The sequence below is a fragment of the Sturnira hondurensis genome, unplaced genomic scaffold, assembly GCF_014824575.4.
Source record: "Sturnira hondurensis isolate 20B ecotype Veracruz unplaced genomic scaffold, ASM1482457v3 Scaffold0004322, whole genome shotgun sequence".
Taxonomy (NCBI): Eukaryota; Metazoa; Chordata; class Mammalia; order Chiroptera; family Phyllostomidae; genus Sturnira; species Sturnira hondurensis.
In genome coordinates, this window is record NW_028076953.1 from 864846 (window position 1) to 875185 (window position 10340).

At 39.4% G+C, this 10340-nt stretch overlaps 1 pseudogene; it reads right to left on the minus strand.

The window, feature by feature from the left end:
- Nucleotides 1–786: 786 nt before the first annotated feature.
- Nucleotides 787–1439, minus strand: LOC118986557 (40S ribosomal protein S7-like; annotated as a pseudogene).
- Between the last annotated feature and the right edge of the window lie 8901 nt (nucleotides 1440–10340).

Sequence of the window (10340 nt, forward strand, 5' to 3'; positions counted from 1 at the left end):
CTGTCTACTGCCTTGTGCATTCTCCTGGGCGAAGTGCCTTTCATTTCTCTTTCACACTGCCTTGGTAAATGCTCATGGAACAATAGCCTTGGTTCCCACTTAATGTATGCTTATTTTAACTTCCCTTTTATGCAGAATTAAGAACATGTTACAACTGAAATCATACAGTTCGAAAGGACTGGGGGAAATTGTAGTCCAGCCATCTCACTCTGTCCAAGAAGAAAAAACTAAGGGAGGTGAAGTGACTTGCTTAAGGTCAAACAGGGAGGTGATTTCAGACCTGGATTTAGAACCCACGTCTTCTGACTCCTAATCTGGGGCTTTTTTGCTGTTTTATCTATTTGAAAATGTATTAATAACATCCAACATTTACTTAGTGATTACTATATAGTCCAGAGGTAATTAATAGCCCTGTGCATTCATTAACTCATTTCACTATCATAACAATCCTATGAAGTTAGTAGCCCATTTTACAAATGAAGAAACTAAGGCAGAGAGAAAGTAAGTCACTTGTGTAAGTCCATTGCCAGAATCAGATCTTACGCTAGGAATTTTTGCAGAAGTTGCAATGGATAGATGAATTTTTTTATTACAGAAAAACCTAAGGTATAATTAATACATATATATTAGCTTCAGGTATACAACATGATTATTATATAAATATTGAAATGATAATCATAATAAGTCTAGTAAACATCACCACACAGTTATAATATTTTTCTTATAATGAAAACTTTTAAGATTTACTCTCTTAGAAACTTTTTATTTTGTGAATGACACTTTATATAGTCTTTTTGTTTATGCCTGAAACTCAGAATTCAAAATTAACGTTCTTGCCCGTGAGCTTCTTAGAGACGCCAAAAAGGTTTCGACCTTGTGTTCCACACTGTTCTGCTGGGCTTTATCCAAGTTAAACTTTATAAGCCAGCCAGCCAACATCCCGTTTCATGTGCATTCTCTTGCCCACAGTTTCACCTGGGAAAACCGAGTCCTCCAGGATCTCACTGTGCATGGCTGTCAGGGTGCATGGCTCCTGGGATGCTTTTGCTAATTTTTTGTATGGCTTTTTTGAATTGGCTTTTTTCCTTGGAGCAATAAAGAGAATGTGCTTCCCACTGAACTTTTTCTCCAATTTGCATACTAGCCCCACTTGGATTTTCTGGAAAGATTTCAGTCGAAGGACAAGAACAAAGATTATAATAGCTTTCTGACTGCTCCCAGGTTCAGTATCTTTGGCTGCTATTATAATCAGCTCTCGTGACTGGGACTTGAGGTCCAAGTTCATCTCCAACTAGAGGAGAGCCTGGGAGATGTCAGACTTGACTTGAACTGGTCTGGCTTCTCACCATTGGGCTTCACAATCTTCATGCTCAAACGGAACATGGTCTTCTCCTTGGTGAGTGCAGCCTGGGAAGAGGCCTAGGTCTCTCAGGAGCTCATCAGATATCTCTTAGCAATTTTCAGATATGCAACAGTATTGTTAACTGTAGTCCTCATGCTACATGTCACATCCCCAGGGTTTACTTATTTTATAACTGGAAGTTTGTACCTTTTAATCTCTTCATCCATGTTGCCCACTCTCTTCTCCCCAACTCTGGCAGCCACCAGTCTGTTCTCTATCTATGAGCTTGATTTTTGCCCCCACATACAAATGAGATCATTGTCACTTGTCTTTCTTTGTCTGGCTTATTTCATTTCGTGTAATGTCCTGAAGGTCCACCCAGGTTGTTGTAAATGGCAGATTTTCTTGCTTTCTTTTTTTTTTTATGGCTGAATAATATCCCATTGTGTGTATGTGTATTTTACATTTTCCATTCATCCATCAATGGATACTCAGGTTGTTTCCATATCTTCTAGGCTGTTATGAATAATGTTGCAATAAAATAGGGTGCATCTTTTCAAGTTAGTGTTTTCATTTCCTTTGAATAAATACCCATAAGTAGAAGTGCTGGGTCACCTGGTAGTTCTATTTTTAATTTTTTGAGGAAGTTCTTTACCGTTTTCATGGTGGCTGCGCCAATTTTCATTAGCAGCAACAGTTACAAATATTCCCTTTCTCCTCATCCTTTCAGCATTTGCTATTTCTTGTGTTGTTGATAATAGACATTCTGACAGGTGTGAGGAGATACCTCCTTGTGGTTTTGACTTGTATTTCCTGGTGTTTAGCAATGTCGAGCATGGTTTCATGTGTCTGTTCACAGTCTATTTGTCTTCTTTGGAGGAATGTCTATCTCCAAAAATGGGCAGTCAGGTCCTCTGCCCATTTTTAAAAATTGTATTTTTTTCTGCTGAATTGTGTGAGTTCTTTATATATTTTGGATATCAACTCCTTATCAAATATATGATTTGCAAACATTTTTTCCTTTTCAGTAGGTTGCCTTTCACTTTGTTGATGGTTCCCTTTGCTGTGCAGAAGCTTTTGAGTTGATGAAGTCCTACTTGTTTCTTTTTTGCTTTTGGTGCCAAATCCAAAAAATCATTGCCAATACTGATGTTAAGGAGCTTACTGCCTATATTTTGTTAGAGTTTTATGATTTCAGGTCTTATGTTCAAGTCTTTAATCCATTTTGAATTAATTTTTTTTGTAAGGTATAAGATAGTCTCCCTCCTTCCCTCCCTCCCTCCCTCCCTCCCTCCCTCCCCTCTTTCTTCTTGCTTCCCTGTCTTCCTTTTTTCTTTTCTTTCTTTCTTTGCTGCCAAAAGCTTTATTCCTTCTATTTGGTCCATGGATTGAGAGAGGGCTCCAGGGATAAAAAGCTGCCTAGTGCCTGCAGGGAGAGACTAAGGCTGAAGCCAGACATCAGGGGGAAGCACAGGGCTCCTTCAAAGACTGCTGGGCTCTGAAGGCCCCTAGTTATGCTTGAGGGTGAATCTTTGGAAGAGACAGTGACCCCACCCAGCCTGGGGCTGGCAGCCACAGATGTTAATCAGGTGGTTGCCAATCTTCTTGTAAGGTTCTCCTGCTCACCTAGGAAGTGAGTGGTTCTCCAGGGAGAGATGGGAGTTTGTGTTGGCAGAAGTAGGACATGGAGATTCAGAAGGGCACTGTTCAGGTTCTTCTCTAGGACCATGGCAGCTTCCATGGGGTAGAGGGTTTTACCTGACTTGCTCTGCGAGGCCTTCTGCACGTCCTAGAAGAAGGTGCAGCTGCTGCGCTGTTTTTTCATCTTCAAGAGGCACTAGGTTCATTGGCACTGCTTGACCAACTCACAGACACAGTGGCCAGTGCTCTCCAGAACACTGCAGTGGAAAGAGAGGCCAGAGAGAGGTAGGTGGAGGAGGCCCACAGAAGCAGGTTGACCAGGCAGTTGATTCCGTGCAGTGGGGTGGGGGGTAAGGGGAGTGACAGACCTTGACCTCAGCAGAATGGTTCTGTCAAATATGGGAGCTATGGCTGCTTGGCAATAAGGAGATAACCACAGAAGAATAACAGTGTTCACTCATCCTAGAGGTAGAGACTATGGCTGAGAAGGTGGTCTTGGAGTGGGTGGGGACCTAGTGGTCAGAAACAAATCAGTTGTAGCGAAGTCAACACAGCTCCAAGCAACTGTGAGTGGAACTCAGGAGGGAACGTAAAAAGAGATTGACCTGGAACCTTTTTTTTTTAAGCTATGCACTTTATTTCCTGTGAAAATGAAAATAATTTGCTGTAATCAATGATAACATTCTTTTTTCTACATCATGTTTAAAAATTCTTATTTTTAAAAAAACTTTCAGGATTTTTGTGTCTGATGCTTTCCTTATATCAATTTTGCATTGGTTCTTTTTATTCTCAGTTGTGTAGAATATTCAACAGAGCTTAGCAAACGTGCCTAAAGCCTGACACATGTTATTTTTTCTTCAAGAGAGTAACATTCTCATTAACATAGAGCAAATCTCCTATATTTTATGTCTTATTTTGCAGTTAAATATATTTTTTAAAATTTGGCAATGCTCTTGTCTTTGGATTACAATGAACAAAATACATAAAACACTTGGTAATAATTATTTTAGATTTTTGATTTAGAAAAATAAATTTATTACGACCAATTTATTTGTTATTATCCTGATGAAAATAATTCTGTAAGAATCATAATAAAGTTTCTGCTGCATTCTAATTTATTTGCTTGTAGAGAAGGCTGAACACATTAAAATCTTTTGTTTCATATATTGATTTTTTAAAAGGTATTTGAAATGCAAATTTATTTTGATTCTAAGCAAAAAAGAATGGGGCCCATGATTTTTTAAATTTGTGTTTTAACTATTTGAAAAGCACCTTAAATAACATAAAAATTAATTGAAATGAAAAAATGAAGAATGGGCCAAAATGAAGCCAAACATCTATATTTAATAAAAGGCTTTGTAAAAAAGAAAATAAAAGCTTTAAGAATCCAGTTGGAGACTCTAAAGAAAAGAAGACAAAGTTTTAGCAGAGCCATAAAAGAAACGTCACTATATAAAAAGTGCCTTCAAAACGGTCACCATGGAAATACAGAAATCTGTTCTAATGATGGTCTCCTTACATTATTTATAAAACACCTCTTAAGAATTTCCTCTAGATCCTGTTGCAGTTTTTGTTGTTGGAAAGTATATTAGCCAACACCTAAAATTAACCATCACAGTAGTATTTTCAGTAGTGAAAAAATTGTCCTTCTTGGGGGAGTAAATTTGATTTTTAGGAATATAAAGAAACAGGTCTCTGAAACAGCACCCAAACTATTTGTGGTCAGAGACTAAAAGCACAACCACGATGCAATGTGGCCTATTTTTTCAGGATGGGGGAAAAACCCAGAACTGGCTCTCAGGGTGACATTGGTCATGTGTATGAGATAAATCAGAAAAGCTGCTGGGATTCAAGTCACAGAGGCTAGAATTGTAAAGCTAATTAACTTGAATGTACTTTATAATTTGGTGGTGGATCCTATAGAGGCTTTTGAGCAGTGGGAGGACGTGTGTAGCAGAGAACGGAGGGAAATGAGTAAGACGTGGGAAACCACGTCAGGAATCTTTCTGAGACTGAGGACGCTACAGTCTTGGATTATACTTACATAATAAAGTATTTTAGGAACAGAAAATGATTTGACTTAATTTACTAGTGAACTGATATTTTATTCTTTCAAATTAAAAATAATTTCCCTTGATGGAGAGGGTGAAAGTGGGGAGGGCAAAGGGGAGAAAGATTAATGGTTGATCATCTGTGTGATATTAGATCATTAACTGGTTGAATGGGCTTAATTGCTGATTAAATCTTTATACTTTAAAAATTCTTTTAAAACGATATAATAAAAACCTTTAATGAGGTTACATATATATCTTATTTGTATTCTCTGCGTCTTCTATAAAGCCCCAAATTTAGAAATTACATTTTATCAGAGTATGGCTGATGAGTGGTCATTTACCCTTAAATATTTCTTTTCCTATTTGAGGGTATCAACACTAACTAGTCAGATTAGAAACTTGTGAGTTACTCTACATTCTTTTCTCTCCTCTACTATCTACATTAAATATGTAAGCAAGCCCTATATTGCCACAATATCACTGCCTAATTTTAGATTCCCATGAACTATCTATAAACTTTAACAGTCTTTTTGATTTTTTAAATATAATCTCAACCCCCTGTAATACATCTATTTGTTCATTTATATTTTAATCCTGCAAATAATTACTAAATGGCTTCTAAACCAGGCACTGTAATGGGCTCTGGGTATACAATATTGAACAAAGTAGACACAATTTTCATGGATATAGTTTATTAGGAAGGTGGATATAAACCACACATAATTATGAATTGTAAGTAGTGCTATGAAGACAAGAATAGCAGTATGGGAATGACACTGTAGTCAAATTAATCTTTCTTTTTTTTTTAAGATTTTATTTATTTATCCTAGAGGGGAAGGGAAGGAGAGAGAGAGAGAAATATCAATGTATGGTTGCCTCTCGTGTGTCCCCTGCCAGGAACCGGGAACTGGCCTGCAACCCAGGCATGTGCCCTGACTGGGAATCGAACCGTGATCCTGTGGTTCGCAGGCCCGCGCTCAATCCACTGAGCTACACCAGCCAGGCCTAATCTTTCTTTTTTATTTATTTATTTTTATTTATTTATTTATTTATTTATTTTTTAAGATTTTATTTATTTATCTTTAGAGGGGAAGGGAAGTAGAGAGGGAGAGAAACATCAATGTATGGTTGCCTTTCGTGCGTCCCCTGCTGGGAGTTGGCCTGCAGGGAACTGGACTGCAACCCAGGCATGTGCCCTGACTGGGAATCGAACCAATATCCTCTGGTTCGCAGGCCCGTGCTCAATCCACTGAGCTACACCAGCCAGGGCTTCACCTATTGGATATTGATTGTATAAAAACTGTTTCATTGTGCAAAGGCAGTGGTCCTCACAGATATTCCAAATTCTGATCTGCCAAACCTACCTATAAAACGTGTGCTAGCATCTTCATTTTGTGCACTTACAGAAGGCNTTATTTTTTAAGATTTTATTTATTTATCTTTAGAGGGGAAGGGAAGTAGAGAGGGAGAGAAACATCAATGTATGGTTGCCTTTCGTGCGTCCCCTGCTGGGAGTTGGCCTGCAGGGAACTGGCCTGCAACCCAGGCATGTGCCCTGACTGGGAATCGAACCACGATCTTCTGGTTCGAAGGCCCGTACTCAATCCACTGAGCTACACCAGCCAGGGCTCAAATTAATCTTTCTAAAGATCAAATCTTATCATGTCTAAAGTCTTACGCTGACTCCAGGTGTCTGCAGGATCCTGCCTGGGCCCCTCAAAGCAGCTCACGAGGAACCTCTGGTTGCACCCTCGTGCCTATCACAGCGCCAAGTTCATGCAGGATCAGTGAGTTAGATGAACGAATGGCAAAACTTAAAAATTAATTTAAGACAATTCTGCATTTACTTGTATTAATAAAGTTTGTTAGGTTTGAAACAGATTGCCAAATGCTTCATTAAAAGGAAAAATATTGCTTTCATCAATTTTGAGGTCAGATTGTGTTTGGAACTACTTTTTTTTTGTCCTTGAAACACTGCCAGAATTTTAACGGAAATATCAGAGATGTGTTATTACTATAATGTGAAAAATGTTGATTTTTTTTTTTTGGTGTGTGGCAGGAGAAGTCTGTAGTAAGGATGGTGAAAAACAGATTGACATTTGGTCATTATTTCTTATCAAGGGTGTTTTACTCGTAATGCTGTTTGACAGCTATATTCTAGGCCTGACAGCACTGAACCAGCGTAATTCCCACTGAACTGCTCTAAATAGGCAGTATTGCAATCAGTTTAACAACCCCTGGAGGCAATAAAATCTCTCCTTTGAACGAATACTCAGGGGGAGGAAATCTAAGATTTATAAAGGGCAGCAAGTATTCAAGAAAGGGGCAAAGTTTATGTGTGAGCCTGTAATTGATGTTTCCTTTGTTGCAAAAGAAAGCTTGAGGATGCTTTAAGGATTAATCTTTAACAAGTTCTAATCTGCACTAACAAGTGTGTTCAGATGAGTGAAAGAGATACGTGGTCTTGAGAGTTAAGTTCCTTCTGGCCAACTAAGAAAATTTGGAGGGGTCATGAAAGTATGAGAAGGACACTTTAAAATTAAACCAGAGGTCTTTAGCCGTGTCTCTGGTGTCTGGGCCAGAGGGTCACTGTGCCTACACGTGGGGTTGATTAGGCTTTATGATTGGCTCGTGGGTCAAACTTGCTTAATACATATGTACTTGTAGAGATAAAATTTCAGTCAAATGTAGTATCATCCTCATTCTAAATGAACTTGGCAGTTCTACTTCTGCAGGTAGTAATTTAGACACACATTTAAGCAGAGTTTAAATCAAGACAGCCCTAACTTTAATTCTCTGCTTCTATCACTGTTAGGTGTGTATCCCTGAGGATTTTATACTCTTGTTCATGGTTTTCTTATCTGTGAAATGGTGCTGATAGTTCTTATCAACCAGGGACTTTGGAAAGTACGTAGCTTAAGAAGTGCGCTGAATCGAGTGTGGGCCACAGGGTAAGAGCTGACTTTGTTGAGGTTGTACTGCGTTCTAAGCAACTGTGAGCTTCAAGCTGCTAGACCCTCTCAGTAATCATATGAGGTTGGTACAACAGTTTCACAGGGGATGCTCTGAGGGTGGGGGATATTAGGAGAAATAGGTTGGGGTACACAATCGAATGGTTACTTCTCTATCTTGGACCCACTTGCTCGGGTAGTAGTTTTATGTCTGTCACTGGACTCCAAGGAGCTTGGGGGTTCTTGATCCTAGAAGGTAGTAGGGACAGGCACTACCACCAAAACTCCAGTGATACCTGCCTCTAACTCTCCTTTTTAATATATGATTGTGTATATGCGTGTCCAGGCTTATTACTAATTCTTACCTCATCATTTACATTGCTGTTGTTGACTGCAACTTCTGTAGCACCAAATGAGCTGGGCAAGGTAAGCCTCCCATGCTCTCTTTGTATAAACTGCTCCCAGGGCTCTCACCTTTCACCATCCACTTAACTTACTGAGTTCTCTTCCTCTTTTGCGTCTTGGCTTAAATACCATGTCTCCAGCAAGCCTGATTCCTCAAGAGTGGAGAGGTTTCGCTCTGTGTGCTCTTATGCCCTTCCATAGCCTTTATTCTGCATTGTTATTGTGGTAAATACTTCCTGCTTCTTACTTCTGAGCATAGGGAAAGATCGCACCTCCTATCCTTCTTGGAGTTGGTGTGGCCGTGTGGTTTGGATTGGCTGATGGTTTGCGATCACATTTACGTAGGTTGTTCTGTGCTCAAGTCCCTCCCCCTTTTCCTCTGCCATGGCGACGCTGGCGATGGAGGTGCAATGGTGAATCATTGTATGGAGGAGTGCAGCAGTTGTGGAGTGTTGCCAAGGCACACAATAGACATTGCTGTGTGAGATGCGTACGTCTGTGGCCTTTTGGCAACTAAGAGTTTTGCGGTTGTAGGTTACCGCAAGGTATATTGACAGGTCCAGTCACTGCTGAGCCCACAGTTTGCTTCCTCGCCTGTCTATATTTCTGACTGCGGGAGGTAACTGTCTTGCTCATCATTCTATCCCCAGAGCCTTGTTACAGGACTGCCTGACATATGGTAGGCAACTAATAAATCATTCATAGAATGAGATGATGATACTATATGAAGGAAGAGTCTATCTGAAGATTTAATTTCCACACTAGCCAAACCTTTGGCACCGTTCTGATGTGAGGTAAAGTGATAAAGGAATATTATTTGAGGGGAAAGATAATGATCATGGTTCTATATATTAACCTTTTGGAAATAATTTCTTTAGGAAAAATATATTTTATCACTGAAGAGAACTATGTATAGAAAAGAAATGAAATGCATATTTCTCTTTAGTATATTTGGATATTAACCCTCTATCAGAAATATTATTTGCAAATATCTTCTCCCGTTTGGGTGGCTGCCATATACTTCTTTTTATTTATGGATAAATCACAACAGTGAAATATGCCAGGAATTACAGAAAAAGGCCTATGATGTGAGGTCACACTGAAACGTTTTTTACTAGGTATTCCTCCCTTCCTTCCTTCCTTCCTTCACTCAACATTGTATTCTAACTGACCTTGTGTGTACTGTGGCGGGTGGGAGAATATGATCTGACACCACCTCTCCTTGAAGAGGAGAGCTCACAGTCAAGTAGCGGATGAACAGAGACTGAGCTAAGTAGAACACAATGGAATAATTGCAACAATAGTAAGTACTCTTGGGAAAGAATATAGGAGAAGCCTAAATTACTTATGAATTGGGGGGTAATAAATTTACAGAAGTGACATTTTAGTGGGTCTTTTCACTGTTTAAATTTACCTTTCATTTCCAGTGACCACTCTCTGTGTTCATTTTCAGCCATGGCCATATTATGGGCTTTGTCAGCATCCAGAATTGTACCAACTCTGATACAGTAAAATCCATGATCTCACTCTTTGACCAAACCCAAGTCTTTCCAAGTTGAGTATTCAGTTATAATCAGTTATAGCCATTCCTGCAAACTTCTTAAGACTTTCACTCTCAGATCCTTCTTTTTCAAACTTCTCTTTTTCCCCTGCATGGACCTTCGTGGACCAACACTTTGCCCACCCTCTTGCTGTTATCATTTACTCCGTTATTATCCTTTGTGAGTTCTGTAGTGCTGACCTGGAAAATGCCACCTTGGATCAAACCCACGTGGCCTTCTCCATGCTTTCATTAGCCTGCTAGAGAAGACTGTGGGCAAATTACGGGCATCAAAAAAGCATCATTTCCAACTTTAACTAGAACCTCAACATTTCTTAGTTATCCATTTATGTTTCCCTACTGAATTGTTCCAATCCTCCCTAGTGGCTATTTCAAGCCTTCTCCTC